Consider the following 12,291-nt stretch of genomic DNA (forward strand, 5'->3'; position numbering starts at 1 on the left):
ACAGTATTGCATCATTGTTTAATATCCCTTGAAGGTTGCTGGCAATTCTCAGGGAGAGAGGGTCTTGCTTCCAATTATTTTCGTTTCAAAGAGAGAGGTGTAGGAAGAAGAATGGAAGAAGAAGAGAAGATACCTCAAAGATCTGGGCCCCAACGCAAGAAAGTGTTGCAATTTTTCAACATCAAACCAACAGCTAAGTGACAGAAATCCCTAAAGGAATAATTCTGGGGAAATAGAGAAAAAAGAGAAAAACAATATACTTACCTTGACATCTTGAGGGAAGGGAGCAGTAACCTGAAAGAGAAAGAAATAGACACCAAGCATCAAATTCTTTTACTTGACAATTATTAAGTATTTAAGTTCTTACGTCTGATCTTTAAGTATCACATGAAATAGTTATCTGATAATTTTCTGTGTTGACTGAAGCAAGTCTGACCTGTTAAAAAAATCAATAGAACTAGAGTTAATTTAGTTAAATGTTCATTTAAGGTAAAAAACAGACATTACAAACTGTAAAAGTAGATGTTGTTGAAATTCTTGATGATAATATTTTTCTTGATTTCTAATTTCTTAAATAAACTAATCTTTGTATTATAAGATTGGATTGGATTCTTCCTGATCAGCATAATCCTGTAATTAGTTTCTTTTCCTCCCGCCCCTGTTTCAGTGACGGGACGAGGTTAGTTTATTGTGACCTGCTTCCCCCTGCTCCGGAGCTTGATGAACACTCTCCTGGCATGACTACAGACAAAGAAGGGTTGTCATCACTTATCTACTAAAGAAACCCCTTCAGAGCGGGGAAGAGGGCTACAATAGCACAGTGCAGGCTGGAGCTGGACCTAGACAGGAGGAAAGGACTGAGGGTTTTTAAGGACTTTACAAATGTGTGAGAGCTGGAAGCGCCTGGATTTTCTCATTCTGTGTGCACACATGCAGAAGGACAATTTTTGACACCCTAATTTTAGACATTTTGCTCCACAGTTCAGTCAGATTTCAAGGGTGTGGTGTTTTGCATGGGACATGGGCGGCTCCAAACGATAGATGTTTTTCTGCAATAATGGAAACCAATGAAAATGTCTAGGGCCAAAATTAAGACGTTTTTAGCTAGCACTGTTTCAATCATGACTAAGTGATCGAAAGGTGCCATGGAGGGGCATAATCGAACGGGGCGCCCATCTTTAAGGGCGTCCCGGCAAAGGGGAGGGGTATCACGTATTATCATCTTTTGTTTCGATAATACGGTCGGGGATGCCCAAATTTAGGTCGACCTTAGAGCTGGGCAACCTCGGTTTTCGCCGATAACGGAAACCGAGGACGCCCATCTCAAAAACAACCAAATCCAAGGCATTTGGTCATGGGAGGAGCCAGCATTCGTAGTGCACTGGTCCCCTCACATGCCAGGACACCAACTGGGCACTCTAGGGGGCACTGCAGTGGACATCACAAATTGCTCCCAGCTGCATAGCTCCCTTACCTTCTGTGCTAAGCCCCCCCAAAACCCACTACCCACAACTCTACACCACTACCATAGCCCTTAGGGATGAAGGGGGGCACCTACATGTGGGTACAGTGGGTTTCTGGTGGGTTTTGGAGGGCTCCCATTTACCACCACAAGTGTAACAGGTAGGGGAGGTGGGCCTGGATCCGCCTGTCTGAAGTGCACTGCACCCACTAAAAACTGCTCCGGGGACCTGCATACTGCTGTCATGGAGCTGGGTAAGACATTTGAGGCTTGCATAGAGGCTGGAAAAAAATGTTTTAATTTTTATTTTGGGTGGGAGGGGGTTGGTGATCACTGGGGGAGTAAGGGGAGGTCATCCCCGATTCCCTCTGGTGGTCATCTGGTCAGTTCGGACACCTTTTTGAGGCTTGGTCGTGAAAAAAAAGGGTCCAAGTAAAGTCAGCCAAATGCTTGTCAGGGACGCCCTTCTTTTTTCCATTATCAGCCGAGGATGCCCATCTCTTAATCACGCCCCCGTCCCGCCTTTGGTACACTGCTGACACGCTCCTGGGAACTTTGGTCGTCCCCGCGATGGAAAGTAGTTGAGGGCACCCAAAATCTGCTTTTGAATATGCTGATTTGGGCGACCCTGAGAGAAGGATGCCCATCTCCTGATTTGTGTCGGAAGATGGGCACCCTTCTCTTTCGAAAATGAGCTGGATAAATGACCAAATGACCTCTGGAGGGATTAAAGTATAACCTCCCTTACTCCCACAGTGGTTGTTAAACCCTCCCAGCCCTCTAAGATGTGACAGTGACAGTAAATACCAGGCTCTATGACAGCTTCACAAATGACAACCATTCCTATTAGAGCAGCAAGCAGGTCCCAGGAGTTGCTTAGTGGTCAGTGCAGTGGAATGTGACAAAATGATTACGACAAAATGAGAAAAATGGTGAAAAAAAGACTGAAAGGAGCAGCTCGCAGAGTAAAAAACTTGCATCAGGCGTGGATGCTGTTTAAAAACGCCATCCTGGAGGTTCAGGACAAATATATTCCACGTATTAGAAAAAAGGGAAAAAAGACTAAACGTCAGCCGGCGTGGCTAAACAGTAAGATAAAGGAAATCATTAGAGCCAAAAAACAATCCTTCAGAAAGTGGAGAAGAGAACCAACTGAAAGTAACAGGATAGATCATAAGGAATGCCAAGCCAAATGCAAAGCGGAGATAAGGAGGGCAAAAAAGGACTTTGAGAAGAAATTAGCGTTGGAAGCAAAAATACATAGTAAAAACTTTTTTAGATACATTAAAAGCAGGAAACCGGCCAAAGAGTCGGTTGGGCCGCTGGACGAAAATGGTGTTAAAGGGGCGATCAAGGAGGACAAAGCCGTAGCGGAGAAATTAAACGAATTCTTTGCTTCGGTCTTCACCGAGGAGGATTTGGGGGGGACACCGGTGCCGGAAAGAATATTTGAAGCGGGGGAATCGGAGAAACTAAACAAATTCTCTGTAACCTTGGAGGATGTAATGGGTCAGTTCAGCAAGCTGAAGAGTAGTAAATCACCGGGACCTGATGGTATTCATCCCAGAGTATTAATAGAACTAAAAAATGAACTTGCGGAGCTACTGTTAGAAATATGCAATCTGTCCCTAAAATCGAGTGTAATACCGGAAGACTGGAGGGTAGCCAATGTTACTCCGATTTTTAAGAAGGGTTCCAGAGGAGATCCGGGAAATTATAGACCGGTGAGTCTGACGTCGGTGCCGGGCAAGATGGTGGAGGCTATTATTAAGAATAAAATTGCAGAGCATATACAAAAACATGGACTGATGAGACAAAGTCAGCACGGATTTAGTGAAGGGAAGTCTTGCCTCACCAATCTAATGCATTTTTTTGAGGGGGTAAGCAAACATGTGGACAATGGGGAGCCGGTTGATATTGTATATCTGGATTTTCAGAAGGCGTTTGACAAAGTGCCGCACGAAAGACTCCTGAAGAAATTGCAGAGTCATGGAATCGGAGGTAGGGTATTATTATGGATTAAGAACTGGTTGAAAGATAGGAAGCAGAGAGTAGGATTGCGTGGCCAGTATTCTCAGTGGAGGAGGGTAGTTAGTGGGGTCCCGCAGGGGTCTGTGCTGGGTCCGTTGCTTTTTAATGTATTTATAAATGACCTAGAGATGGGAATAACTAGTGAGGTAATTAAATTCGCCGATGACACAAAATTATTCAGGGTCGTCAAGTCGCAGGAGGAATGTGAACGATTACAGGAGGACCTTGCGAGACTGGGAGAATGGGCGTGCAAGTGGCAGATGAAGTTCAATGTTGACAAGTGCAAAGTGATGCATGTGGGTAAGAGGAACCCGAATTATAGCTACGTCTTGCAAGGTTCCGCGTTAGGAGTTACGGATCAAGAAAGGGATCTGGGTGTCGTCGTCGATGATACGCTGAAACCTTCTGCTCAGTGTGCTGCTGCGGCTAGGAAAGCGAATAGAATGTTGGGTGTTATTAAGAAGGGTATGGAGTCCAGGTGTGCGGATGTTATAATGCCGTTGTATCGCTCCATGGTGCGACCGCACCTGGAGTATTGTGTTCAGTACTGGTCTCCGTATCTCAAAAAAGATATAGTAGAATTGGAAAAGGTACAGCGAAGGGCGACGAAAATGATAGTGGGGATGGGACGACTTTCCTATGAAGAGAGGCTGAGAAGGCTAGGGCTTTTCAGCTTGGAGAAGAGACGGCTGAGGGGAGATATGATAGAAGTGTATAAAATAATGAGTGGAATGGATCGGGTGGATGTGAAGCGACTGTTCACGCTATCCAAAAATACTAGGACTAGAGGGCATGAGTTGAAGCTACAGTGTGGTAAATTTAAAACGAATCGGAGAAAATTTTTCTTCACCCAACGTGTAATTAGACTCTGGAATTCATTGCCGGAGAACGTGGTACGGGCGGTTAGCTTGACGGAGTTTAAAAAGGGGTTAGATAGATTCCTAAAGGACAAGTCCATAGACCGCTATTAAATGGACTGGAAAAATTCCTCATTTTTAGGTACAACTTGTCTGGAATGTTTTTACGTTTGGGGAGCGTGCCAGGTGCCCTTGACCTGGATTGGCCACTGTCGGTGACAGGATGCTGGGCTAGATGGACCTTTGGTCTTTCCCAGTATGGCACTACTTATGTACTTATGTAATGTAGAGAAGGAGACCCAGGCCCATATCTCACTCTAACTGGTACGCTTCTGGTGGAATGTATGAGCCCTCCAAAATACACTACCTATTGTATCTGCATATAGGTGACACCTGCAAGCTTGAGAGCTATTGTAATGATGTACAGTAGATATTTTTCTGCTCCTGGCAGGCTCACCATACAATATAAGGGGGTTATGGTGAGATGTGTACCTGGGACCTTTTATCTGAAGTTCACTGCAGTGCCTCCTAGACTGCCCCACTGCTCTGCTGAGATTTCTGTGTGGCCAGTCTACTAATAACCCTGGCCCCTAGACATCCCAATGGCTGGTTTGGGGCGTTTTTCTCTTGGACGTTTTATTTTCTGAAAATGGTCCCAAAAGAAAAATGCACTGAGCACAAAACATCCAGGAAAAAGGCAATTTTCAAACCAAAAAGATAGACATTTAGAACATAAGAGTGGCCATACTGCGTCAGACCAGTGGTCCATCCAGCCCAGTATCCTATTTCCAACAGTGGCCAATCCGGGTCACATGTACCTGGCAGAAACCCAAATAGTAGCAACATTCCATGCTACAAATTCCAGGGCAAGCAGTTGCTTCCTCATGTCTGTCTTAATAGCAGACTATGGACTTTTCCTCCAAAAACTTGTCCAAACTTTTAACCCAGATACACTGCTGTTACCACCTCCTCCAGCAAAGAGTTCCAGAGCTTAACTATTCATTGAGTGAAAAATATTTCCTCCTAAAGTATTTCCATGTAACTTCCTTGAGTGTCCCCTAGTCTTTGTACTTTTGGAACAAGTAAAAAATTGATTTACTTCTACTCGTTGTACACCACTCAGGATTTTGTAGACCTCAATCATATCTCCCCTCACCTGTCTCTTTTCCAAGCTGAAGAGAACTAACCTCTTTAGCCTTTCCTCGTACGAAAGGAGTTCCAACCCCTTTATCGTTTTGGTCACTTTTCTTTGACCTTTTCTAATTCCGCTATATCTTTTTTGATATACGGTGACCAGAACTGAATGCAAACTCAAGGTGCGATACAGAGGCATTATAATATTTTCAGTCTTATTCACCATCCCTTTCCTAATAATACCTAGCATCCTGTTTGCTTTTTTGGCTGCCGCTGCCGCTGCCGCACACTGAGCAGAAGATTTCAGCATATTAGCTACAACACCTAGATCTTTTTCATGAGTGCTGACCCCCAAGGTGGACTCTATCATTGGGTAACAATGATTCGGCTTATTCTTTCCAATGTGTATCACCTTGCATTTGTCCACATTAAATTTCATATGCCATTTGGATGCCCAGCCTTCCAACTTCCTAAGGTCTTTCTGCAATATTTCACAGTCCGCAAGTACTTTAACAACCTTGAATAGTTTTGAGCCATCTGCAAATTTAATCACCTCACTTGGGGCTCTGTTTACTAAGCCTCGCTAGAGGCGTGTTAGTGCTTTTAGCGCGCGCTATATAGGTGCCCACAATATTCCTATGAGCACCTACACAGTTAGTGCGCCCTTGTTGTTCCAATTTCCATATCATTTATAAATATGTTAAATAGCACCGGTCACAGTACTGATCCCTGTGGCACTCCACCCTCTTCTGTTGAGAGAAATGACCATTTAACTCTACCCTCTGTTTTCTGTTCAATAACCAATTCCTAATCCATACCTTGCCTCCTAGCCCATGACTCTTTAATTTTCTCATGAAAAGCTTTCTGAAAATCTAGATACACTACATGAACTAGCTCACCTTTATCCACATATTTATTCATGCCTTCAAAGAAATGAAGCAGATTGGTGAGCAAGCCTTCCTTGGCTGAACCCATGCTGAGTGTCCCATTAAACCATGTTTGTCTATGTGTTCTGTAATTTTATTCTTTATAATAGTTTCCACTATTTTGCCCAGTCTGTAATTTCCCGGATCACCCTTGGAACCCTTTTTGAAAATAAGCATCACATTGGCCACCCTCCAGTCTTCAGGTACTATGGACAATTTTAACAATAGCTTACATATTTTTCAGGTTCCAAAATGTCTATGTTCACCACTCAATTTTTGGACATTTCTAGCAAAATGTCCAAAATCAGACTTAAATGTTTTATAAAAAATGCCCCTCTAGCTTAGTGTTCCCCAAGTCGGTCCTGGAGTAGTACCCCCTTCCCAGTCAGGTTTTCAGAATATTCACAATGAATATGCATGAAAAAAGATCTACATACAATGGAGGCAGTGTATGCAAATCAATCTAATGCATGTTCATCGTGGATATCATGAAAGCCTGACTGGCAAGGAGGTACTCCAGAACCGATTTGGGAAACACTATTCTAGATGTATAACCGAGAATCTGAGAGAATCTGAATTTGTCTATTGTATTGTTTTGTTCTATTACTGCTGTGAACCATCTTGTCCAAAGCCAATTAATCTGTGCTGCAATTATCAATCTCTCATCCTTAGCTTTAAGTTTACTTCTTCAGGACCAGGGTTTGATATGTTTTATGGTTGAAGTAACTCTTTGTATTTCCCACTCTATTTGTATTTTTGCTGTGTATTTTAACTGGTTTCCTGGTACTACTACTACATTTTTTTCTCATCTTCCAAATTCTCTTCTTTCTCCACATGTCTATGTGAATTTTCACTCATTTGTTCTGTTCTTCAGCGTGCTTTTACAAATTAAAAGTTGGATACTATTTATAGCTGCTTGCATTCATATTGCAGTATCTGAGTATTTGGCCTGTTGAAGCTGTTAGGTATTCCTAGAGGTCTTGTAGGAATATATTCAGGAGGACAACTCCTAATATATATCCACAATTCTTTACTTAAGTTCACACTCAATAACTGGTTGCATATACAATATATAATCTTTTCAACAACCGTTGCAAATTATTTCAGTCTTTATTAAATATTTTACTATAACATATTTTTAAACAATTGTTAGAAATCCCCAATCACATTCAACCATCATCATTCATACCACTTCAAACCCACTCCACTAAAATCTCATAAATATATATATATATATATATATATATATATATATATATATATATATATATATATCTCACTCTAGCACCCTGGATGTTTGTATCACACTTATTTCTCACAATGTACAATACGGTGTCTAATATCACTTCTACATCATACAGAAACACCATTGAATTTGTCATCATTAAAAAAAATTTTTTCCTGTGGATCATACACTTGCGTTACCAGTCTCATGTCATCTTCATATGTCCATGCTTATAAGTTCTTATTTTTCTCAGTTCTGCTTTATCCAAGACTAGTACATAAATTGGTCACTGTTGTATTCCACAGCAAACTCAAATCGAAACTTGCTTCTCAGTGCGACTGCAAACATCACAGCACCGCTGCTAAATCTCAATCAGCAAAGTTTTTCTTCCCATATAGCACTACAACATGTGCTCATTGAACTTATCGTTTTATTTTCTTATTGAGGTATCCTCATACAGACCCTACACGATCGTGTTTCGCTTGCAAAGCATCTTCAGGAGTCATCAAATCTACAACAACAACAATATATCTTCATACACTTGTTCCACACTCTATCTCATCCCATAAAAACATCCCTTGGGGGATGTTCGTGTACAATGCCGTCAAGCGTCACCAAGCAGATCCCCTGATTGGCATCCGCATGTATTGTTTGTAAAATTTGAAGCAAGTGATCTGAATTCCTTACATATGAGGCTATAGAACCCAAACAAGGTTGCCGATAAAAATCTAAAAACTGAGAGAGCGGTTCGAATAATGACTCACAACCCGAAACAACAGGACGACCCGGGGGTCACTCAAACTTTTATGTATCTTAGGAGTAAAGTATATGATGGGGGGTTTTGGAAATTGTCTAAATAAATACCGAAATGTCTGGATGGATATGACTCCTTTTTCAGAAGCCTCTTTCAACAAATCATATACTGATTTTGATACTGAACAGTAGGGTCCTTCCCTAACTGTCTATAAAATGTTTGATCACTTAACTGTTTGAATGCCTCATTCTCATATTTCTGTGCATCTTGCACCACCACTCCACCCCCCCCCCCCCCTTGTCCGCTCTCAAAATGATAATACTATCGTCCTTTTGTAATTCTGCAACCGCTTGCCGTTGCATCACTGACAAATTGCTGTACTGCCTAACTGAGTTGGCTTCCAAATTCTCAAGATCTTGTAAAACCCATTGCTGAAAGGTAACAATGGCTGGGTCTATGGGACCATGAGGTAGCCATGTGGATGGTAAACGGTGTACTTGTAAAAATGACTTAATCTGATCCATAGGTGCATCAGACTCAGCTGCATCATCATTCCCAAAAAATAATCTTAACCGCAGTTTCCTAAAAAATTTATACAAATTGACACGAATGTCAAACGCATTATGAAACTGCGTGGGAACAAAGGAAAGACTGATCAACAGCCAATCACAATCCTAAAGGGTTGTGTAAGGTGAGTAACTAACAATAGAGAAGCGGGAAAAAACCTTCAAAAACCAAGGTGTTTACCAAGGTCTGACCAACAGGACATTGATATCTATATAAGATGTTTTTGTCCGTGGTCTAGTCTCTTTCATAGGGTTTTCTTTCCCACCTTCTTGCAATCAAAAAATGCCCATAATAGAGCCTTATATTTCAAAGAAGCATTTCTGAGTATACAAACTTTAAACAAGCCAAAACTAAAGCATAAATTAACTTAGCTTATAGTATAGATGGCTTGACAACCCCAATTCAACTGCACATTTTTTCAACGGGGCCCAAAACGTTTCACCCACTTCAGGGCTTCATCAGGAACCACCAGTTTAATCATAGTAGGGGTATTAATTTCCTGCTAATAAAGCTTCACTTAGGAAATCGCGACAATCACACCTTTGATGTTATTAAAGAAAGAACAACGTTTAATTTTTCTTTGGAACACTGTGAGCCCTAATGGCTTAAACAAGGAAGTTGAATGGTAAGTATGTAGGAGGGTATTTAAATCTTGTTACGCTGTAGCCCCGATATGCGCATGTGTGGGCGTTCTTTTGAGACGCTACCACCAGCACATCGGTGACTGATGAGAGCTCGGCAACCTGGTAGAGCCGGTAATAGTTTTTACTATTTGTTTTTATGGGATGAGATAGAGTGTGGAACAAGTGTATGAAGATATATTACATAGTAACATAGTAACATAGTAGATGACGGCAGATAAAGACCTGCATGGTCCATCCAGTCTGCCCATGACAAACTCATATGTGTATACCTTACCTTGAATTTGTACCTGTCCTTTTCAGGGCACAGACCATATAAGTCTGCCCAGCAGTATTTCCCGCCTCCCAACCACCAGTCCCGCCTCCCATCACCGGCTCTGGTACAGACCGACCGTATAAGTCTGCCCTCCCCTATCCTCACCTCCCAACCACCACCCCCTCTTCCCCTCAACTGCTCCGCCACCCAATTTCAGCTAAGCTTCTGAGGATCCATTCCTTCTGCACAGGATTCCTCTATGCATATCCCACGCATGTTTGAACTCCGTTACTGTTTTCATCTCCACCACCTCCCGCGGGAGGGCATTCCAAGCGTCCACCACCCTCTCCGTGAAAAAATACTTCCTGACATCTTTCCTGAGTCTGCCCCCCTTCAATCTCATTTCATGTCCTCTCGTTCTACCGCCTTCCCATCTCCGGAAAAGGTGCGTTTGCGGATTAATACCTTTCAAATATTTGAACGTCTGTATCATATCACCCCTGTTCCTCCTTTCCTCCAGGGTGTACATGTTCAGGTCAGCAAGCCTTTCTTTATACGTCTTGGAACGTAAATCCCATACCATCTTCGTAGCTTTTCTTTGCACCGCTTCCATTTTTTTAACATCCTTCGCAAGATACGGCCTCCAAAACTGAACACAATACTCCAGGTGGGGCCTCACCAACGTCTTATACAGGGGCATTAAAACCTCCTTTCTTCTGCTGGTCACTCCTCTCTCTATACAGCCTAGCAATCTTCTAGCTACTGCCACCGCCTTGTCGCACTGTTTTGTCGCCTTCAGGTCCTCAGATACTATCACCCCAAGATCCCTCTCCCCGTCCGTGCCTATCAGACTCTCCCCGCCTAACACATACGTCTCCCTTGGATTTCTACTCCCCAAGTGCATCACTTTGCATTTCTTCGCATTGAATTTTAATTGCCAAACGTTAGACCATTCTTCTAGCTTCTTCAGATCTTTTTTCATGTTTTCCACACCCTCCGGGGTGTCCACTCTGTTGGAAATCTTGGTGTCATCCGCAAAAAGGCAAACCTTACCTTGTAACCCCTCGGCAATGTCACTCACAAATATATTGAACAGAATCGGCCCCAGCACTGATCCCTGAGGCACTCCACTATTCACCTTTCCCTCCTCCGAGCGAACTCCATTCACCACCACCCTCTGGCGTCTGTCCGTCAACCAGTTCCTAATCCAGTTCACCACTTCGGGTCCTATCTTCAGGCCGTCTAGTTTATTTAAGAGCCTCCTGTGGGGAACCGTGTCAAAAGCCTTGCTGAAATCTAAGTAGATGACGTCCATAGCACGTCCTTGATTTAATTCTCCCATCACCCAGTCAAAGAATTCAATGAGATTCGTTTGGCACGATTTCCCTTTGGTGAAACCATGTTGTCTCGGATCTTGCAACTTATTGGCTTCCAGGAAATTCACTATCCTTTCCTTCAGCATGGCTTCCATTACTTTTCCAATAACCGAAGTGAGGCTTACCAGCCTGTAGTTTCCAGCTTCTTCCCTATCCCCACTTTTGTGAAGAGGGACCACCTCCGCCGTTCTCCAATCCCTCGGAACCTCTCCCGTCTCCAAGGATTTATTAAACAAGTCTTTAAGAGGACCCGCCAGAACCTCTCTGAGCTCCCTCAGTATTCTGGGGTGGATCCCGTCCGGCCCCATGGCTTTGTCCACCTTCAGCTTTCCAAGTTGTTGATACACACTCTCTTCCGTGAACGGCGCTCTATCCACCTCATTCTCAGGTGTACTTTTGCCAGTCCCTCTCGGTCCTTCCCCAGGGTTTTCGTCAGTGAAAACAGAACAAAAGTATCTATTTAGCAAATTGGCTTTTTCTTCATCATTTTCTACATAGTGTTTTGTTGTATCTTTTAGTCTCACAATTCCCTTTATAGTCTTTCTCCTTTCACTAATATACCTGAAGAAGTTTTTGTCTCCCCTCCTTACATTTCTAGCCATTTGTTCTTCCGCTTGCGCCTTCGCCAGACGTACCTCTCTCTTGGCTTCTTTCAGTTTCATCCGGTATTCCTCCCCGTGTTTCTCCTCTTGAGATTTTCTATATTTCTGGAACGCTAACTCTTTAATCTTTATTTTCTCAGCCACTTGCTTTGAGAACCATATCGGTTTCCTTTTTCTCTTGCTTTTATTTACTCTCCTTACATAAAGGTCTGTGGCCCTGTTTATTACTTCTTTTAGCCTGGACCACTGTCCTTCCACTTCTCGTATGTCCTCCCAGCCCATCAGCTCCTTCCTCAGGTATTCTCCCATTTTGTTAAAGTCAGCTCGCTTGAAATCGAGGACTTTGAGTTTAGAGTGGCTGCCATCCACATGAGCCGTTACATCAAAACAAACCATTTGATGGTCACTGTTTCCCAGGTGCGCAGCCACTCGGACATTTGACACACTATCCCCATTTGTG

The sequence above is a fragment of the Microcaecilia unicolor genome, chromosome 5 (genome assembly GCF_901765095.1).
Source record: "Microcaecilia unicolor chromosome 5, aMicUni1.1, whole genome shotgun sequence".
In the NCBI taxonomy this organism is placed as follows: domain Eukaryota; kingdom Metazoa; phylum Chordata; class Amphibia; order Gymnophiona; family Siphonopidae; genus Microcaecilia; species Microcaecilia unicolor.